Below are 22,551 nucleotides of genomic sequence, written 5' to 3'. Positions count from 1 at the left end.
CGGAGGAGGAGGGCCGTTGGAAGGGGCATGTTCTGGGCGGCGAGCCCATTTTCTTTATCTGCACCGGCACAGAAACGTACAGGAATTATCAATTAAATGTGGCAGCCAGAGCCAAGCGCCGAGAGCAATGTCAATACGCGTAATCGCTCGGAAATAAAAGTAAATATGGCGCGACTGGGAAGGAAAAGCCATCGCGGATGAGGAAAGCACTCGAGGAACTCAGCGAGCTGGGTGCGGACTGCGGACTAATTGCCGCACAAAGCACTTAATTGACCTCTGGCCCGGTAGGTGGCGCTGCAGCCGGAGATGGCTGAGGGCTGCAGTAAGGTGAATTAATTATGCAGCCGGAGATGCACCGACTGCAGTCACTTGGTCATTGCGTGTCTGTAATGCCCTTTTTTTATTATGATTGTTTCTTAGGGTCCGCTGGCATCGGGGAGCACTGGAGTGCGCATAGTGGAGTGTCATAAAGAAATTGCTAACGTCGGCTGCGGCATCTGGCAACTGGGGCAATGTCGTGACAGATAAGAAACCGCAAGCCACAACTGAAGTGTCGTCTTTGGTCGTCCCAGCCTCCTGCCCCGTGCCCCGTGCCTCCTGTGCCCCAAGTTCCCTGCAAAAACCCCCTTACCCCTTGGTGTCATCCATGTGGATAACGTGACCAACATGTGCGTGGCAAAGAAGCGGAGAGCTCCAGTCGCAGACTGCCTGCAAATAAAGTGACTGCATTTGTGTCTACCCATGTATGTGGCAGGCCATGACTACGGGGCTCACTGGGAAGAATTTCGAATTCTCGAGCTGAAATTGTAATATTTTTTAATAAATTAATCTCTACAACTTCTATCTCGAAGATAGTTTTCGTTTTCCATACTATGGTTAAAATGCCATGCAGTGTAAACACTGAGACTTATGTAGCACTTTTATAGCCACAAATTTATTTATTTAATTATTCATGTCATTTAAAATCAATAAAGTTTTTGCCTTATAAAATGTGGTCGTAAGCATATGGTACATAACTCATCTTAAGTAATCCTCATTGAGAGTAACTAATTTCATTTCCAGTGCATCCCTCTCCCCAAAGCGTTTGTTCATGGCCTTATGACTATAGCTGCATCTATGGCATGGATATGGCTTTCGTGCCCGGTTCGAACCCAGAGTCAGACCCCAGCTCCGGCTGCAGCTCCAACTGCAACTCAGACGTAGACTCATACTCATACTCGGACTCCTCGTCTGGAGGAATTGACGGCTGCTGCACGCTCTTGTGTAACCTTTTAATCCGTTTTGTAAGCAGAACGTAACGCACGTTCGCATAAAAAGCAACAGCAACAAAAAAGCAACAGCAATTGCGGGACCGGCAGCGGAAACAAGCTGCACACAATGGATCCATACCCGAGCTGAAGCCCAATACCCATACCATACTCATACTTATACCATCCATACCCATTTCCAATCCCATTGCCATTCCCATGCACATGGCAGTCCACGTTGGAGATGCTAAAGCCTGGCAGGGCTTAATTTAAATATTTTCAAAACCTAAAGCATTCTTTCATTACTTACTATGTATTATAGTATTATACTAGTTTTATCGGAAGGTTGTTGTAAGTCCATATAACTCTAACTAAGACCGAAGAAACCCCAGCCCTATAGAAGTTGGCTGTAACAGTGTAAAACAATTTTTTACTTCATATACATATCCCCCAAATGGTATATATATTAAATAAGAAATCATTGCATTGAACGTTGACTGAAAAATCGCCAAATTGGTGGCACCGCCAGCCGCATCCACAACCAGAGGCAGGCAGGGGCGATTTCCGAACCAAGCCCAGATCAGACTGTGTCCATTGTTGCCACTGCAGCCGCTTCTTTTTTGCAAACTGTTTGCGGATAAATGGGCGAAATTGGTATAAATGATGGAATTACATTGTTTGGGGTCGCCACATCGGGCCGAAGAGGCAACGAGAGCCACATGCAGTTGCATCCACGCCCGAAAATTGCTTTTGGAGCCGGGGCTCCGGCTAATTATTGTAACCCAGTTGAATCGCTTAGCCGACCAGCTCATAACTGCTCTATAAGCTGCTCGATCTGTCGGCTTTTTATCCGATTCTCTTCGGTTATTCGCTCCACATTTTGCGATGCGGCGGTTTAAAAAGAGTGATAGAAACTAGTCCAATGCGATGGAAGACCGGAGGAAAGCCCAAGCAGCCGCTAAGGTAAGCTCTTCCGTTAGACCAGAGTAATCCCATAAAAACATACTTATGCAGGCCCTCCTCTTAGGAGAAGCGGAAATTAATGATCTGAACAATGGATTCATGTAGGTAACAGCAATTGAAAGTCGAGACACGAATTGTGCGGTGTGCAGACAGGAAGAGGACAATTGGAGATGATTCTATCAATAGATACAGTTTGGGAAAGTATGTTCAACTAAACAGTCATTGAATGAAAGCCGCGTTCCGAATGGCTTTAATAATAGTTACTTGTTTTAAAACACAGTTGCCAGTTAGATCGCACAAAGCGATATTTGTGTTCAGGCCAGTTATTGATTAAAGTAATCCGATTAAAGCGGAATGCGTGGTATTTATTCTTAAATAAGAATAATAACGGTTTTAATCCAACCATAAAATGATTCGCGACAATGGAACGATGGCTTTCATGGGCAAATGCGTCCCGTCTCTTACCCACCAGACAGCATCAATGTTTAATTTATGCCGCCAATATTAATCAATTAGTGTGTGGACAGCAAACAGCACTTATGGTCGTCTGATTGGCAGTGAATAGGGAGGGGGAGTGGCAAAAGAGGGTGAAACACCCCCAATGACGGGCTTCAACGCCCTCCAAAGACCAAAGGGTCGGCCCAGTGGGTCTAGACCGCGTGTATCGCATCGTTGCGGCACAAAGGCAACAAGCAAATCCAATAATAGAATTTATTATCAATGCCAGTCCTCGGAGCCACCCCCGAGTGCCAAGGATGCGGGGTGGAGGCTTCATAAATAACGCCACAAAAAGCCAGGCCAGGACCGCTGTTACACAACATACTTTCAGACGGGCGGAATGTCTTTGCCACATGCAACACAATACAATTAAAACCTAATTAGGTTTTAATTAAGGCTTATTAATTAAATTATAACGCCAGGCGTAAATAATACGCGATTCGTTTTAATTAAAATGCGAAGTGGCTGAGTGTAAGGCAGGAACCCCGCCGAATTGGGCCTCGGATTAGTCGCAGTCAGCTGCATCTGACGGATGCAGATACTCGCACTTGCACTCGCTGTTGTGCAAGAACCGAAAAAAACTGGCACAAATGTCACGCAGCCAGATACAGATACAGCTAGAGCTACAGCTACGGATGCGGATACGGCCACGGATACTGGCACAAATACAAATAACGCGACTTATGGACCGACTTCTGGGCCATATCTGTAGCTAAAGAAGATTACGTTAGCGCAGTTGCCAGTTGCGGTTTCGCTCTGGCTTTTGGCGCAGTGCTAACAGAAATAAAATCCGACACGAGAAGGAGAGGCAAATAAGAAATAAATATCTTGTGCTAAAAAGCAAACACAGATACGATTACGGTTACGGCTATGGCTCTGGTTGTGGCTGTGGTGGCCGTGTAAAAGTATCTGTGGCTCCGTATCTGTATCCGAAAGATACGCATAAGGCATAAGGCCGGCCGACCGTCCGACCGTCCGACCGGCCAGCTATTAAGGGGCGTTTCATTTTATGTTTCATTTGCGCCGACGTCGCTGATGACGACAAAATGATAATGACTCCAACAAAAGCACGATGACGGAGACGCTGGCAGTGGATGTAGCTACCTGTATGAATGAGCCGCTCGGCTTGTGGGCCATCCCGGGGGTATCTGCCGGGGCCCACATGTATTTATAGTGGGGACTGGCTGCAATGAATGGCCGGTCTGGTCTGCCCCCCTTCGGAGCCACCGCTCTCCTCGCCGGCGATTGGGCCCAGTTAGGCGCATGACTAACTCGGCCGGCTCTACAACAACCAACTCGGCAACAACTATAAAAACAAGCAAAACTACGACATCGCAGCGCAGCTTGTCGTGTCATCGTCGAAGTTGTTGTCGTGCAACTGTAAGCAAAAAAGATACAAGGCAAAAAACAGGCGTGTGAAGACGAGGGTGAAGTTAGAATACTCTGGCGAATACTTTATGAAATACTTTCGAAAACACGTCTGCTTAAAAAAAAGACTGCAGCTAAAGATGCACAACTAATAAAACTTTTTTTAGTGGAGTTTGCGAAAATAGAAGAATTCTTTTGACTCATTAGGAAGCTACAAAATGTAGATACATTAGGTAAATACTTTAACTGCCTGAATTTTAATTCTGAATCTTGCAGTAAATTGTTAACGTAGCTTATATTTGAATTATATTTATTTGTTTCGTGCTTAGAATTTAAAACTATATGTTAGATATGTTAGGAGGAGCTTGCTTTTGTTATTTCTTTCACTTCGAGCTGAAAGATCTGATCGCACACCACCTGCCCTGCCGAAAGGGTATCCGAAAGGAGTTATATCTGACAGTGGGTATAATCTGATAAGACAAACGAGTTTGACGCTTCAAATAAATGTTCGCCGGTCGGCTGTGCCCTTCCCCCAACAAAGTAACCTTTTTATGTGTGCTCATGCTCGGATCCATCTCTATTTATGGTGCGACGCTTGATGCTTCTGCTTCCCATGTAGAGCGCAATGTTATCTAGCCGCTGGCATCTTGCGGATGCGAAAGAGTATCCGAAGTTGCCATGTGGGATTCGGTCAGCAGTTTGCGACCGGGGCTTTTCGCATTTATTTGCAATTAATTTTATCTCGACGTCGACAAAAAGTGTCCCCAGACCAGGACGCCTCCACATTGACACGTGCTGCGGATGCCAATATTCCTGCCGACGATGATGGGAAAATGTTTCGGATAGTTAGCCGACTCAGAATCGAGGACCGACGTCCTCGCCTCCGACCGCAAACAAAAAGTCGTGAGGCAACGGCTGATGTCCTTGTCTATGCAACGTGGATGCAGCTAATTTCATTTGACAATCGCTCAGTTTCGGTGGGGCAGATGAGTTCTTGAATGTATGTAAGTGCAAAAACATGTTTCCAAGAACTTCAAACCGAGTCGAGTCGAGTCGAGTGGAGGGGCAACACCACAGAGTGGTGGCGATGATGTCGTTCTGTGGCTGTGATTACACCAGGCTGATAATCAGCGAGTGCATTGAATGGTCTCGCAGTTGGAGGTCGTTCTACCCCAAAAGTGCCTTCGCCGACCCCCACCTTCCTCTCGAACATTAATGGACAGCAGGCGGGTAAACGCCCAACGGGAACAGAAGATGGAAGACTGGGACATGACTGACATGTAGTAGAGAAGGGCGGAGTCGGCGGAATGGGTTTTACAATTGATAAAACTCCGGAGGGGAACGGAAAGCAAGAGTGTGGGGCTACGCTTGTGTAGTCTGCGGGAAAGATTGACATTAAGGAAAGGCATTAAAGATATTTAGATGAAAATGTGTTTAGCCTTCCACTCGGGGAATGAGTTTTCCGATGCAAGGAACTGTATAATGAAGTTACAACCACTCAAGACTAGTGCCTCCGATTGAGATCTAAAAACCCATTCACCTTGCCCTCCAATCAGACACATTTAGAAACTAATAATAAAGATGAAACATATCTGGTTAGATAAAAAGCTGAACAGAATGGAATGACTTTCAAAACTCATCTAAAAATAAAATAGGCAATAGTTCAGACAAAGAAAACCAGATATACTATACAGCCGCGTTAATATTAAATTTTATTGTGTTTATTTCTTTGTGTTCGCTGTAGCGTTTCAGATGCGAGAAATCTTGAAATTACAAGCTGAGCAATTAACAAACACGGCACATACGTGTTTCCTGAATTTCAAAAACAGAAAAAATGACTTCGGCGAAAAGGCCTGCCATAAAAAAACAAATTTATGTATTGTGTTGGCCAGACTTTGAGATACAAATGGCAAGCCAGAACTAAATGAGGCTCGACTTGCGGCGAATGACTTGATATTTGAAGCACAAAAAGCCACATAAACAGAAACAACAACGAAAACGGCGAGGCGGCCAGAGAAGTTGCCATAATAATGGCATAAATAAGGCTCGCAGCTAATGATTGTTATAAAGCGATAAGGCCAAAACGTGGAAAAGCCAAGGAGCGAGTCAGGGGAAAAAACCGAAAACCAGGGGCCGCAAAAGCACCGTGGAAAACTTTGATTGGCAGTGGGTGGCCGTCGGGTAGCGAAATGTCATGCTCCCCTTGAGTCATTAGAAATGGCCAGCGACGACTCTGCGGCCAATCACTCGCCGCGCAGTTTTGATTAATGAACTCCAATTAAATGCCAAAAATACGCTGATGGGCCCTTCATTCTCCATATTCATGACGAGCTCCGGCGGAGTGGGCGGCTGGTCGAGTGGGTTCCTCGGTTAGATATGACTGGAGCCGGCTATGTAAATGTTTGTTTAATTATGCCCATAAGTAATCACGCCTGAGTATGTGCACGGGCATTAATTGGGAGCGACTGGGTTTCTTGCGCCCTGCTTTTGAGCCCCTGAGTTCTTCGTCGACTCAAAGTAATCCCATTTTTCGTGTCTGCGGAGTGGCAGTCGTCATTAGGAAATCGTCTGATATATTCTATAAATAAGCTGGGTTGTCTGGAATGGTTGTCTCTAACTTTCTGACTCTACTATTGAATGTCAAGTCACACTAAAAGCTTATCTGTGCACATAGTTAAATAGATACAGCTCAACACATAGTAGTTCAATTCAAAAGTTGTAGCCCATTCTTTTAGTTCCGGCCACACATACGAACGAGTATGAGATATATGAATATGCTGGGTACTTCCAGTCGAGCAGACTTGATCACTAATCAGTGGCTTATGCACTTCGCGACAACACATGACGCCTCTAATTATACGAATTTGGCGCCTTATCTGAAGGCGAACACGACATATGGGCGGCGATGTGACGCGGCTGTTTCATGAGCAACATGCCATATAAACGGACCAATGCTCTTCGCCAACCAGACTATTTTCACCTCAGCTCAGCTCCACGACCAAATCAAGAGACAATTATCCGAAAGACGCTTTTGGCTTGGCGAACACAACATGAAGCGTTAGTTTCCTTACATACGACTAGTAATGGCCAACATACAAATAGGCGAAACTAAAAGCCCGGACAACGAAATCTACTAGTACTACAGCCAAATATGCAGTTTGTTTTGCCGCTTTTGGACTTGGGCGGATCATTACAAAGCTGCAATTTGGGCCTAAGGCTATTCCAGGCAGATAATGGTGAGACGTAGGCTTCATGATACACAGCGAAAAATCAGTGAAGCTGTTGCTTATTGAACACTGAAATTAATATCAATAACACTTAACCACCTTTTAATGTGCTGTGCAGTACTATTACATGGTTAGTGGGAACATTTTAGAAAGTTCATATATTTATTCTTATGGAAAACCATTGTTCGTCACTAAACTGGTCATCAGAGTTTTGTATGTTTTTAATAAAGGTGCATAGATCATGGATTATAGATAATGGTTTTAGTATCGCCAGTATTGAAAATCTATCTTTATACTTTCCTTCGCGCTTTCCTGCCTGTAGAGCCGCAGAAGTGAGGAGAGACAGTTGTTGGTTCTTGTGCCTTGGGCTTGGCTATGGTTACCTACTGCCAGGGGGCATTAAAGCCGTATAATATTTAATCCGTGTAATTAAGTCCAAGGAGAAAGAGCATCAAGGGAGAACAGGGCAATTGTGCATGTGTTGTTCGGCTGTGTGCGTCCCGCCCCGGCTTTAGTCTTGGCGCATAAAAATGAAATTACAGGTTGACTATGCCGGCTGTTAATGTTGTTGTTGCGTTTAATTACCACCACGAACTCACTGGGCCACAGGTACTGCCACTTGCACACGGGTCTGTGCCTGTGCCATAAACACACACATGCTGTGTTGCCATTACTCTTTGTGTACGCCGTCCATGTGTCCGTCCGTCCGTCCGTCCGTCTAGTTGTGTCCGACTTTGTCCGTTTGGGCTGTCCGTCCGGGATTTCGGGGTCTTGCGAGTGACAAACATTTTGAGGTCACGGAGCGGCATTGTCATGGAAATAAGAAATGGAAATGGGAAACAAACGTCCGGGCAGGGAAACAAATAAAACGAAATAAGCCCGTGGAAATCCAGGTACCAGCGTCCCCTTGAAGACACTCTTCGCCGAGATCGAAATACGTAGATTGCGCAGCGGAAAGTGCGACTTGAGCCAGTGCCTAATGAGCTGATTAGGGTTTGATCTTATTGTTCCCGAGGACCGGGCTGCGAAAGGTGAGATATCCCGAGATAACGCGAGAACATCTCCGAAAATCCCACTGCAGGAGATCCCGACTGCAGGCAAAGTATGACAAAGCTGAAAACTGATAGATCTGCATTTCATCGTAGATGATCGTTCTACACGCGGTGATCTCAAGGTGTCTTATGGCCAAGATAATCTTTTCAGATGTCAAAGGGTCTTATTAAGTATTGTGTAACATCGCAGGATTTTGGCATGAAGGAGACTTATGGTTTCTACAGAAGAGCAATCTTTCATGGGTGCTCATAGAGGATACGTTCCTTTAATGATAGATGGATTTATCTATTCTTCTGCTAAAATTTCAAGTTTCAATATTAATATTCCACCAATGGAGGAGTTCAATGGGTATCTGACATTAACCTTCAAATTCTTTCACTTATTCATGAGTTTAATCTATCTGAGAAGACCGTTAGCCCCAAGAAGAGCATCTCTTGGCTTGGTGACTCCAAGAAACGCACACCGAAAGCCATCGCCTGCCATCTTCGAGGTCTGGGCTGAAAATGGAAATGGAGATACTGGAGATGGCTGGGGAATGCTGGCCAATGTATATGACTTTGCTATTTGGTGCGTGTAAGATTACACTTCTCCCCGGCTGACACCACTTTCCCCCAAGTGCCCCTCTGCGCCCCTGGCAAAGTCGAAGACGTGTCACTAAGCCGCACTTGTACGTTTGTCCGCTTGTATTTCTCCATCTAGTTGCGGTTGGGAGCGTTGTCAGCTTTCCACTCCGTGTTCGCAGCTTAATACCCATTACACCTTAATATTTCGTGCAAGTGTCATACAAAATTCACTTTAACTGTGAGCGCTTTGTGCTACCGAGCACGTAACCCAATCCCGAGCTGGTGGGTACACTCTAAGAAAACCTTCGGACTCCAAGCCCTAATCTCTGCTAGTGGGAGCCATATAAGCGGCTTACTTTGAAAAATAACATTTTATATTTTTGTCGGATTAGTTGTCAGATGACGAGTTTCAAAAATGAGGCAGTTGGTTTTTACCAAGTCAAAAGTCAACGAAAAGTCAAGTCAATGAAATATATTTGGCAGAAATATATTGGTAATAAACAATCGGAGTATACAAAACTGTTATAGAAAATATCGCCGAGATATGTTGATATGAATTAAACATATTAACAAATAAATCAGCAATGATTGATGTATGCCAGCTCAGTCTGTAGTAAGAAAAGGTTACATGTACATATGTAAATAAGTGATTGATTTGTTTCAGTGCAGGCCTGACCGCAAAGTTTTTAAAGCTGAGGCGGAGTGCTCGACTGATACTAAAACGTAAGGCCAAAAGCTGACATCGGCCTACCTGAGCCGGGTCCACTTCGCAGTGGTGCGGTTCGATTATTATCAGTTTCTTAAAATATTAAATTGCTTAATGACCTCGTTTCGAATTTGTGCCCCAGGTCCTGGCCAAATGGCCACGTAAGCGCTAATCCGGACGATGGCCAACCCCAGAGCCTGGGAATCGGCACGGCTGCCGCTCCTCCTATGTCCTTTCGCCCTTCGTCCTCCCAGCTCACCCTCGATTGAGAGAATGACTGGCTGATTGACGTGTCGTGGACAGAACGGCGCTTAATTACAGGCTCCTGGCGGCCCCTGTAATTTTCATGCGCCCGTTAAAATAGGAACTCATTTAACTTTTATACTCGGCCGAGCGGGGCATCGACGAAAGTTACTCCGTGATGGTGATGGTGCAAATTATGGCAAATAAAAAAGTCAGCCAGCCGGTCGATCTGATGAATAATGCAAAAATGGCCGCGTGGGGGAGGCATAGGCACAATGGGCTTACAATTTAGAGGCTCCGCGACTATAATTATATATGTGTACATGGAGGGGCTTGGATAATAAATGGCCTGATTACCTGTGACTAAGCCACCGCACATTCAGCCTTATAGTTATTTTCCGATCATTGATGGTCGGGGGGTGGTATTACTGCTAGTGGTTTTAAAGTGGCCAATTACAGGAGGTCAGGAGTATCCATTACAATGCTATTAGGTTCGATATGATAGTGGCTGTTGTTTATTCAGTGCCGGCCAAGTGCTTGCATTAATAAATGGGGTCACTGTTGATCTACAAGTTTAATTGAGTGCGGCGTTCCTAAAAGTCATTAAGTCGTGGGATTAAAGGACCGACAAATATGCGTTCGAAGTTAATAATATAGATGTATTAATAAACAGGATATGACTGTTCATAATCGGATGATGTTGGAAACGCTTTGAAATTAAGAACCATGCTATTTTATTTTATATCTTTCATCCTTAAGATTGGCTTGTACATTTTCCACTTAACACTACTTTTTCACTTACGAGAAAAGGCTTCAAAGAAATATTGATTTCAAATATAAGCGGACTTCGCATGTTAGGCAATCAACGGCCATATGTTCTTTACCAAAGCCGAATTTCACATCCAGAATCGTGGAACCAATTCCCTGCGGTCATTATGCTTATCCCCTGCAATCTGTTATTCTTCCGCCTGGGTTCGACATCCAGCCCACAAGAAATCCCAGGAGGCATTCATAAGTAATCCATCAACTTCATGCATAAAATTGAATGGCGAAGCGAACAAAACGCCCGCATATGTGATTTTGTTTGCATACAATTAGATACAAATCGGAATCAGCTGCCGCCGAAGTCAACCCAATTGAACTTGGCTGGGAAACTCTATCCCAGTTCCCAGTTCCCACTTCGCTGACTGTTTGTCAAATGTGCCTGTGACAAAAGACAAGAAAAGGGCTGGAACCTTGTGCTTCCACTTTGTTTGCCCGATACCGTGGGCAAATAAAATTCCATTCCATTCCATTCTGCCCCTCTAGAATAACGGCAAAGTTAAGGTTCCTGTTTGCCAAACCGCATACACGCAAAAAGTTTTAAAATTCGAATTTCTGTTTGCATTTGGCACACAATGTGAACCCGATGCGAACCTCAACCCCAATCCCAGTTTCAATCCCAATCCCAATCCAAACCCGAATCGGAATCCGCATCTGAAAGCCGAAAGCCGAAAACCAAAACCGAAAGCTTCACTGCGTTTTTGTATCTTTATCTGCTGGATGTGCATCCTCCCTGCTCCCTGTGCTCCCACCTCCGCTCCGAATCATCCTGACTCCTCGGCGGCATTGGCGCTTTAAAAAGCAAACACTGGTTTGTGGGGGCCACTGGCGAATTGTTTGCTCTGCACTGTGACGCCGTTTTGTTTAAATAATGAGAGGGGAAATGGCAAAAAATGCGAATGTTTTGCGCCGCCTTTAATGTAAAATTCAAATGTTTACCCAACGCGGGCTTCCTCAACGGGGGAGGGAGCGCAGTGGGCGGAGCGGGGGATGGGCGGCTGGGCTGGCAAACTTATACAAGCGGTCGGCATTTGCATGGCTTTCCTTGTTGCTCGCCATAAGAAAGAAATTTAAATAAACCAAAAACATTGTTTGAGTAACGTGTTCAAAATAAACGAAGCCATTCATGGGCACCACTGAGAATTGCAAACAGAGCCGCACACACTGCACAGTCGAGCTTCCCTAACGAGAACCATTTGTAATTCAACGGAGTGGAAGTGGTGTGGAATGTATTTAAAGGGCTTTCTATTAGTTATAGATGCAGTGCGTACGTCGTAGTGCTTCAACCTCTCAGACCTTAATTTAGGATACGACCTTAATCTATGGGATACCTTTTTTTTTTTGTTAATTATTGGACTATCAAGCACCTTTGAATGAAATTATTTGATTTGGAATTGGTGTTTGACCGAAATCGCAACATGTTAATGAATCATAAGCGCATAATATCAAAAGTGGCATTTAGATACATTTTCTTAGAGTCTCAAGCTCGTTCGAGTTGCAAGGGTTCGCCGCCATATGTATATATGTATATGCAGATATAGCTCTTGAATGTACTCAGATATGCCCCGCCGGTTGTGCAATTCGCAGACTAAAAGCGAGGCCCCTCAATCATGCTCAATCATCCATCGTGGCGCCTCTTTCGGGCCAAGTCGAAGCTAAAGTTGCGTTTCCTGTCGCGCAGAACTCAACTCAACTTAACTCAACTCAACCAGACCGATCCCCGGACCCTTCTCAACTTCGTGGGCCACTACGCCACTGGCTCTGCCGCTGCCATCCAGCGCAGCTCGCAGCTCAAATGAAATGAAATGAATGGCGACAAACTCTGCTCGTAAGTGGCATGCATTCATTTCTGGGCACGAAACACGACCAAAGTCCCATTCGATTCGCACAGGAATCGCTCGTTTCCGTTTAAATCTTTCGCCAAATGTCTGAGGCCCCGGCACGTTTGTGTTTCGCTTCTTTGTACTTATGCGAATATTTGCTCGGGACCAGCGAAAATATTTATTGAGCACGATTTTGAAATATGAACGTTTTCCAGCCGCCCGTCCCTCGCTTCGCCTCAGGTTACGCAAGCAATTAGAAGGGACTCGAGCTCATGGCGGCAAGGGTTGTCACTCATGCCATGCAGGCGAAAAAAGGCCAACCGCAGTAGTCCTCCTGTGCACCGAAGGGGAAGTAAGCCGGACTACCGTGGAGGGTACCTCGAACCTCGAACCTCGTACCCCTCAACACGATTCCGTACCCTCGATGCTATCAAAGCAATCAAGTGAACAAAGGACAAGGCCTCTGGCATTGGAGGGCACTAACAGAAGGGGCAAAAGCCTCGAAGGGGGCTAACGACCTATGGGGAAACGTGACCCTTCTCAAAATATGTATGAAATTAAGCCTACAGGCTCAACAACTTGCTCTGCTAATGATAACTACTATGCCCAGTGAAAGGGAGCAGGGACTTCACTCAATTCGCACTTGAAAAGATGGATTCCCTGGGAGCAACTTGGACAATTGAGCTGGCTACCTGTCTACCTTTTGGTTTAAGGAACATAGAAGACGAAGCTGACACTGCAATTCTTCGCAGATTCCAGTTCCATTTGACAAATATATATACATTACTTGTCAACTTCGGTATAAATGGATACTCAAATGCCATCAATCAATACTGAAATATATTCAACATTCTATACATCTGAGGCAGTTTTCCAATTATGAGCCACCAAGTAATTGCTTTTAGCTAAATGCCAAGACCTTTTAATAACTCCACACGGTTCTGGGCTGGTTTCTATATATATGGCTATATCTTTCCTCGGGGCTGGTACAACGCCCTCCCCTTCGCCCCCTGCACCACATCCCCTTGCCCATCACCATGGGGTCTTCACATGCAAACTGCACATAAAGCTCCGCCCAGGCCGACTTGTCTATCTCCTACGAGTGGAGCTCAACTCGTCGCGTGCGTGTCTGAGGCCATCAGGAAAGATATATCACTAGCAGACTGCGCCGACATTGTTGCATATGGCAGGGAGTACATGTGGACATGTGGACATGTGTAGACGGGCAGGAGGCAACAACCATCGGTATTCAACAACTAGCACGGGTGCGGCCCCTCCAAATTCATTAAAAAAGTCTCTGATAATCAACAAATTTATAGGCGTATGCCAACACACACCAATGGCCGAGGGTCGGGGAGTGTGGGTTCGAACCTCGAAGCCCGGGGCAGGTCTCTCGTGTAATTTGCGCACGCTTATCATATTGTAAAATCAACTTTCAATTCGAGACAAGAGACTTGCGGCAACCCGAGACGTGAGCAATAACGAGCCGAGTGATATTTCGCGTTCTCCATAATAATTCTGATTATGGGAAATCGATAAAAATCAATTTGCAATTTGTAGACAGCGCCCTGCCGATAGTCGGTCACACCCAGTCAGTCCCGAGTGACTCCAATCCAACTCAAATCGCATCGAGTTGCACACTATTATAGTTATTTCTATACTAGATACTATACTGGGAAAATGTAAAAGATACATCATATTTAGACAAAATGTCAAAATGTATATGGGTCGAATCGATCAATGAAAAAGTCATTTGCCGTAGAGCCTTTAATTACACACGCCTCGAATTAGATGCAATTATTTTGTAAATGAAAAATGTCCGATGATTGAGCCAATTTAACCATCCCCGATGAGGGTTAGAGCCCTCCTATAAAACCCGCTACCCCACCACCCACCATCCCCTTCGACTCAACCTGCCGGCAAAACTAATTAGGTGGCGTGTGAACGGATACACCTGAGCTGATGTGGCTTTTGTCGACGGAGCCAGCGGCGAAAAAATCAATTTAAAAATGTCAAAGACGAACGCGCATGGGACAGCACCCCCCGTCCCCTGCCCACGACACCCAGCCCCAATCCCCTCCCAACCACCCCTCGTCCTGGGCAACAGACCGTGTGAAGTGACAAGGGCGACAAGCGGCAACGCCCTTCACCCCAAAGCCACCCAACCCAACCAACCCAACCAACCCACCCCACGCGGCTAAAGCAATTTGTATATTTTAATAGATGAAAGTCAGCTCGCTTTGAGGACGCCGAACGGAGAGATTCTTTGGGCGCCCTGCCATCCGAGCAGCGGAAATCGGTTGCTTCTCGTTCTCGGTTCTGGCCAAAAGCTCTTAGAATGCTCTGCCTCTAATTGAATTACGCGCTGGGTTCTTCTGTATGCCTGGCCTTTGTTTTTTGGCTCAATGCGCCTTCGACTGACGTTCCGAAACCTCTAAGAGCACTGAACACTTTTCAATGCCGTCCATTTGTTTATTTGGCTTTTAGTTCGGGAAGCAAACCCAATCCAAAGACCAGAGGAGCACAACTTCTTGACATTCGATCGCATCGCATATGGGGCGCCTGCCACACAAAGTTGTCTGCCAGCTCGCTGTTTGAATTTAATTATGTGAAAACAAACAATGAGGGCACAGTAAACCAAGGCTCGGGAATTATGATGAGGGTCGCTAAGAAATGTCGTGGCAAGCTGGCAAATGGAGAGGAATCAAAATAAGATACACGCCATTCGAGAGATACTTTCGAGTTGAATTGAAAGATGGTCCATTGTGCGCTCATTTAAAGTCCATAATCCCTCCGTGACACATTCAAAATCGATGGGCAGCTTGGGGATCTGCAAATGAGATCTTCACGAATTAGTCTTATGAATATTTATAATGCCAAATGCTAGATGTTAGCTAGGATTGTGATGGGAACATTTGGCATCCAGGTCTAACGACTTTAAAAGGGATTTCGATATAATGTGTTGAACTTGGAATTAATTTATTAATGAATACTTAATTCTAATGTCGCTTAGGTATAAGACCTTTAACTAACTTAAGATGTCGGAAAGAAATACTTCTACCCAATTTTGAAACGACTACTTTTCCCTACCTGACTCACTCACTTCCGAATTAAAACGTTGGGTCATGAGTAGTTTTGGACCATAAAAAGTTATACGCATGAATTTAATCCCTCCACTGACGCAATGCCCTCATTGATTCCCATGGTCTTTTTGCCCGGTGGTTATCTTCTCCGCCCGATACAATTGGATAGGATACCCAGCCCAGACAATGAGCTCACTAGAGCAGGCCCCGTTCTCAAACAGCGAGTTTATGAATTCATTTTGAAAAGTCATACGCATTGTTTGGGCCACAATTTATCACCGCCGGAGTCTCGGATCGGATTGGAAGCCGGCTTTGTGCGCCGAATATGGCAGAAAGTCCAAAGCCGGCAGCCAGCAGCCAGCAGCCACTGCCACATCAATCACCGGCTGACAAGCCACCTAAATACAATATAAATATATTGTGCTGCCAGGGAGGCCAGTCGCAGTCCGCAGTCGTTATAATCTCGGATAGGCTAACCCCGCCGACTTATCGCATATCGCATATGTATGTGCATTACATTAAGCTTAATTAGTATTTCAGAGAGCTGACTGGCGGAGGAAATGGAAGTTTATACACAGGAAAAACGAAGGGTTTTATAATATTATTATAACAATTTATTATATTTACCATACTAATTTAAAACCTATCCCTTTATGTTGCATAATATTTTCAACAATATATCCATCACTAGGTAGCTAGGTACTACACTCCCGAAGCATATCTATCTCATGGATACGCATGGCTTTCGGTCTGTGTATCTCGCAGTCTTGGAGCTGTGGGAAAGCTCGGACTCTGATTAATGAAGCGTTGTGTTCAACATTTTGTGCATAAATTGCGGCACGTACAATAAATTACGCCAAATAATAAATTGTAAATTATGCAAAGCGAAATGAAAAGTTCTGAGTAATCGGCGGGGAAGGTCGTCGGGGGAGAATATCTCTGTCTATGTGTCTCGTTCATGCGAAAGATATTTGCAAACCTGATTCGCTTGAAGCCGCAGACCGATTGCACACAACCCGATTCCTTTGAATGGTTCCACCGCAGCCACGGAGACAACTCCGTAGAATTATGAATTCAAAATTCGAATGAAAATCCAATTCGCTTTTCTCAATGGCTTCGAGTGACCGAAGAACGGCGAATCGGATTGTGGATGAAGCGACTTTCGAGCATTTCCCTTGAATTATGGCGACCTTTTCGCTGTGCCTCGGCCCTTCATTTCCCCCTGCAATTTATCGTAATGAGTTTTATTTTTATTGCGCCAACGTGTCGAGTGTCTTCAAGAGCCAGATGAAAGGAGATCCGGAGGGCGCAAGTTGCGGAGTGAGTCGGAGTCAGCAATTAATTTCCAAAGTGCCAGTCGCTTTGATGAGGTTGAAAGTTGTTGATAACGCCGAAGATGCTGACTTCCCCGCCCGATGTGCATTTTAATTAGAAATCAGCGGAGGGCCAGTGCCGCTCGCCAGGTAAATGACATTAAAAATGCATGCGACACAATTAACAGATACTCGCAAAACATTTTAAGCTCACACTCGAGTCTCGCAAATCGCAAATCGACAACTGCAAGATGCACGAGAACTCCTACGGGGAAGTAAATTGCTGGCTGAGTTGAAGTTGCTAAATTGACATGTAAGGTGTAATTGGGCGTGCAATGCACCAAAGGAAGCAGAAGGGGTACTTTTGCAACCGAGGTTTGCCAGACTATGAGTCTGGCAATCATTAACCGAGGTCAATTTGAGCACTTAAGCTTTTTAAAGTATTATGATCGGAATGGGGAACTACAAATGCTTAAAATGTTCCTTCAATGTACGGATTTGTTACGATTAGATTATATTTATTCTGTCTGTTTATAAGTTGGGTTATCACAGAAAAGCTAAATAGATGACCACTTGCTACACCAGTGATTCCAGTGAATTAAAAAACCCCCAGAATGAACAATTTCCAACTTGGTAAAGCTGACGTTAGCACTCAAATGTATTTTCGTAGCATGTTTCATTTGCCACTGAATTTGCCTGTAGGAATCGCTGCTCCATTGTTACTTCGGTTCTTCAGCTATCTTGAAGAATATCAATTCTCACCTCAGCGCTCTCTGAAATTCACAAATGAGGAACTTTGCACATTGTAAATTACCGAATACGAAGCTCTTAAGAGCTTCGAACTCTACTGCTGCGATGAATGGCCATTCACAATGAGTTCACACCACATCGTGCGGCAAAACACCCACCGTCCGCCCACAACCCCCTCCTCCATTTGGCACCCCCAACCACGAAGTCAGTGTGTGTGTGTAGATTGCAGATGCATGAGACCGTTTCGTAATGCAACATCGGGCGAGAATGAGTTCGCAGCCATACGCCCGCGTAAGTAGCAACATTTAAAGAGCTTCAATACCAGCAGTTCCCCCACTTACCCCTTACTCGCGGCCCCAACGGCCTTTCCCCATCCTTTCAACAATGGCTCATTTGCAGACGCGTCGGCAACTAAAAACAATTTAACAGACACGCTAATACACATCTCATGTGCGACGTTTTATCGCGGCTCTGGTCCAATGTGGGGCAATGTCCGTATATGTATGTCCGTATATCTGTCCGTTGTCCGTATATCTGTCCGTGGCTCCGTGGGCAAGTGTGATTTACAGTTTTCCCAATACACGCTGTCGGCGAAGGCGGCGGGATCGTAAAACCCCAAATATGCCGGCATCGAAACGGATCGGATCGGAATGGGGCATTATCGCGGGGCCGCTCCTTTCCCTTGCCCCGCAGCAGAACCACTTTCGTTAGCTCGTAAAACTGTCTATAAAACGCAATGACAATAAAAACCCAGCACGGACGACTCATTTACGTACTACAAGAATATACGTATGTGTGTGTGTTCGGAAGACCTCGCTTTTGTCTGGGTCCCTGAGAGCTCGTCCTCAGCCGCGTCTGAGTTTTGACGCCTCGCCTCGACCTGCTGCTCCTCGTCCTTTGGAGGCACTTAGAGCCCGATGAACGAGATCCGTGCATTGCCTTTCACGATGCCTTGGTAAATTGCTTTTTGAATTTCGTGAATGCGCATACTCACACTGGGCAAGAAAAAAAAAAACTGAGGGACGGGGGACAGACTCATAAAACGGGAAAAATCTTTTTATGGTTTTCTCTTGGCTGGACTCATTTTTATTGTTGGCCCGCTTTGTTGTTGTCACCAACTGTTCGTTCGGCGTTTCTTGCCCTCGGATCCTTTGACATTTGAATAGTTCATTAATTTCGCAAGAGAAAGAAAAATGTGTATAAAATACACTCACATTGTCGCGTTGGAAACTTTGAAAGTCGCTTTTCCATGCCCGGTTTTCTTTTGTCCCCGCAGCCTTTGTTGCTGTTCATCAATTTGAAAGGTAAGGTAAGCCGGCAGTTCTTCCAGTTCCACATCCACTTCCAAAACCCACTTTGAAGCTCAGTCCCGATCCGGGCAACAGTTTCTTTCAATTGAATTGTGCGTCGCTCCATGGAGCGAAGTGCTCTCCTCCTTCATTCGTTCATTCATTCAGTCGGTCATTCAGGCATTCACTTGGCAGTCAGCAACACTGGAAAAAAAAGGTGTAGAAGACTCGATGAAGTACCCGTTAAGGATGTGTCTTTGGACTTAAATAATATACAAGATATACCTACAGATTAATATTTTCTTTCAGTGCCCTCGTTTTAGTTACTAGTCACTCAACAATGGACTGACGTCCAGTTTTCGTTTCGACTCGTTTGTTCGCCGCTCATTAGCATTTCTTTTTTGGACCACTGAACTGCTTTTCTTGCCAATTTCGGGCGACAGGAACTGGCCGCTTGTCTCGACCCTAGTTTTAGCTAATGGGATGGGATGGGATGGGATGGGATCGGATCAGATCGGATCTGTGCGGTGATTGGTGTAGCCTCATCTGCCTTCCAGTCTGCAATTTGGTGGTCGACTAATTGTGAGGTGCTCTCAAATGGCCGGAAATGGTTTGTATTGTACCATTGCTAATTAACATAAATGGAACATATTCACAAAGTCATAGGATAAAAACCAATAGAGTGCATACAAAAATAACAAGTTTGCATCACATTTTGATGAGGCATTTATGTTTTCTTGAGTAAACAGCGTACAATCAAAATAAATATGTACATATGTCACCAAAGTTTTGACTATCAAAAACAAGAAATACTTCGCAATCAAGTATTTACAACTCTGCGCAAGTTTGTGCTTTGTTAGGAAACATCCGTTGCTGAATTGATTTTAATGGTACAAACTGTTACTAAGACCTACATATTTCTGTATCATTAGCTTATTGAGAAATAATCATAAATAATCATATGACTATAACTTTAGAAAGGTTGATTTGCTTCTAAGCTGCATTAAAGTTACCCATAATGAATACTTTCCGAGTTCCCCGATTTGATCTGGCAGATGTTTGTGCGTTCTGTGGAAAACCTGAGATTATGAAAGATATGTATGAAATTTACTGCATATTCCAGACCAGTTCGAAAAGATGATCCTCCCCCTGAGGATTGCCGGCCTCCATCTGTGGTGTCAGCTTGTTCCGTAACTAATTCCCAGATTAATGCATTCAGACGAAAATATTTATCAGGCATGCTCATACGAAACCCGGCAGGCAGCTCGTACAAACACCATATTTCGGGGAAGCGGGACTCAACTTCTTCTAGTAAGTCAGTCGGTGCGGTGCGGTGGCAACCATCGGCAGCCCCTGCAACGTGAACAAATTACACTCATTCGAGTAATCGGCCTTTCTGCACAACTAAGCAACCAGCACCACCAGCTCGAACAAAACAAGCCCGAAAGTAAAAACAAAGCCGAGGGAAAATAACAAAAAACACATTTTCGGGGCAGTCAGCTCGAGTTTACTAACTAGGTTGGATTTCCCAGAACCCGATCCGAACAACACGTCCACCAACGACGACAATAGACCACAGGCTCGACCGAGGGCAGATAGGAGCTCCCATCTCGTATCTATTACGAGTTTACTGCTTCATTTTTTAATTGGCGAGAACACACAGGGGAACCCGAGCACGGAGCACAACAGTTGTCCGTGGGGACCTCAATCTCCAATCTGCAATCCCCATCCCCATCCATGTGGCCGGTTCTCATGTTGCCGCTGCTCGACAACAAAGATGATTATGTATTAATAAATGTACAATATTTCGCCGTAAGGAGCGTCCGCACAAGGGGACAGGGCTCGCGGGGAGCAGCGCCATAAAAAGCCGAAATGTAGTTAAAATAACATTTTTGGGGCCGGGGGCGTGGCAGTGCGTGAGCTTAGCCCATTCACTCCGAAGTCCCAAGGCCCAAGTCCCAAGTCCCAAGTCCTAAGCCCCCAGCCCGAAAACGTACCCTTTCCGGCGCATTCCGAGAATCTTCTGGCTTCCCGGACGATTCGGTTTGAACACCGAGCTCTGCGGAATGAATGAGTTTCAGCTCTACTTTGGGTTTGCTTCTGTCGCCGCATATCTCTTTGTTTCAAATTTTCAGTTTTAGTTGCGTTTTAGTTTTCTTCAGCTCGTGTTTTGTTTTTGTTTTGCCATGACCGAAAAACACACAAAAACCACACGTATCTGGAAACAGTTTCCACGGACTTTGTATTGCTCTTTCCAAATAAATTTGCACAATATCCTTGTCCTGATTTGCAGTTGGCATTGATTTGAAAAGAAAGTTTTTAAATGTATTATCATGGATTGTAAATGAATGGTGTCTTCAAATATATATCACTTTTATTAAGATAGATAGATAAGATAAGATAGATTTAAACTAAATAATATTATTCGCTTATCACAAAAATAACATATTTCCTTTTACTTACTATTCATATTTTTATTCTACATAATAATGTAATAAACTCTCTAGTCACATCCGGGATTTTTCCAATTATTAAAACCAGTCCAGAGTGACCTACCTAAGGTATTGTCTTGCATTCACTCAAGTTCGATCGAAGAACATGATTTCCTGTCATTCTGGGAGGATCGTCGATAGATCGAGGGGAAATCCCTTAAGATTCCTTGAAATAGCAATGTAAAGAGCATATCCAATTCGATGACATCCTCGGCAGCGGCTATTCATCTTGTTTTCGACTTTATTGTTCTCAATGTTGACAAGAACGTACCGAGGACGAGGACGAGGACGGGAATGGGAACAAGAAAGGGAATGTGGATGAAGAATACATAGGTTGAGGATGAGGACAGGACGTGCTCTGGCGGCTCTGGCTGCTGGTGATGTTGTTGTTCGGGGGAAAAATGTTCCAAGTTTTCTTTGAACAATCCACTTTGAAGGCATAAATTATGCCTTCAGTTTTCACTGTGCATGAGTTGTTGGCTGTCAGCTGTCGCCTTGTCCCCTCTGCCCCTCCTCCCCTGCTCAACCCCTCTACCCCAGATAGTCACCCCCCTGTGCAGTCACAAAAGCTTAACTCGCTTTTGTGCAAAAAGTTTTCGGGCCTGCAGAAGAAAACAATCTCCAAGGGTTGTCTGACAGAGCGGCAGACAGGCTGGTCGGGTCTGTCCACCTCCCTCCCTCCTTCGGGGGGCCTCGCTCTGTAATTAATTTGATATGCAACGAAGCGTTTTTGAAGTTTATATTGTTTGTCTTACTCGAATACGCCCGAGTGTGCGTTTGAGCCGGACTGCGAGGCCTCTACCCGGAGAACGGGTTGAAGTGCCTTTCGGTACTCGAAAGTTCCTCCTCGGACACCAAGCTACACGGAAAACAATCAGTTTCGCATAGAATAAAAAGCAGCTATGGCCGAAGAACCTCTAGGGAAGTGATGTATCTCTGGAATACTCAGATATCTTTCTATCTTTCATTGGATTTTTCGTCAGTGCAAACACTGAGGCAGCTGATAGCCAGCTCATCTTTGGCTCAGAAATATTTATAGGCTTTGATTTATGCATGCCTCACCATTTTCGTGCCCTGGCCCAGACAATAGTTTTCCATCCATATCCATAAT

General features: G+C 45.0%; 2 long non-coding RNA genes across 2 annotated transcripts; one reads left to right on the top strand and one right to left on the bottom strand.

The window, feature by feature from the left end:
* The first annotated feature begins 1,322 nt into the window (after nt 1-1,322).
* Nucleotides 1,323-2,565, top strand: LOC27209152. Its single transcript, XR_001601222.2, has 2 exons — nt 1,323-2,210; nt 2,275-2,565. It is a non-coding gene; the product is annotated as an uncharacterized LOC27209152 (long non-coding RNA).
* Nucleotides 2,566-15,063: 12,498 nt separating this feature from the next.
* On the bottom strand, nt 15,064-18,421 carry LOC123327261. Its single transcript, XR_006541873.1, has 3 exons — nt 18,001-18,421; nt 15,250-15,343; nt 15,064-15,199 (listed from the first exon to the last, which is right to left on the bottom strand). It is a non-coding gene; the product is annotated as an uncharacterized LOC123327261 (long non-coding RNA).
* Between the last annotated feature and the right edge of the window lie 4,130 nt (nt 18,422-22,551).

The sequence above is a fragment of the Drosophila simulans genome, chromosome 3R, assembly GCF_016746395.2.
Source record: "Drosophila simulans strain w501 chromosome 3R, Prin_Dsim_3.1, whole genome shotgun sequence".
Taxonomy (NCBI): Eukaryota; Metazoa; Arthropoda; class Insecta; order Diptera; family Drosophilidae; genus Drosophila; species Drosophila simulans.
This window is presented reverse-complemented; position numbering and strand designations above follow the sequence as displayed.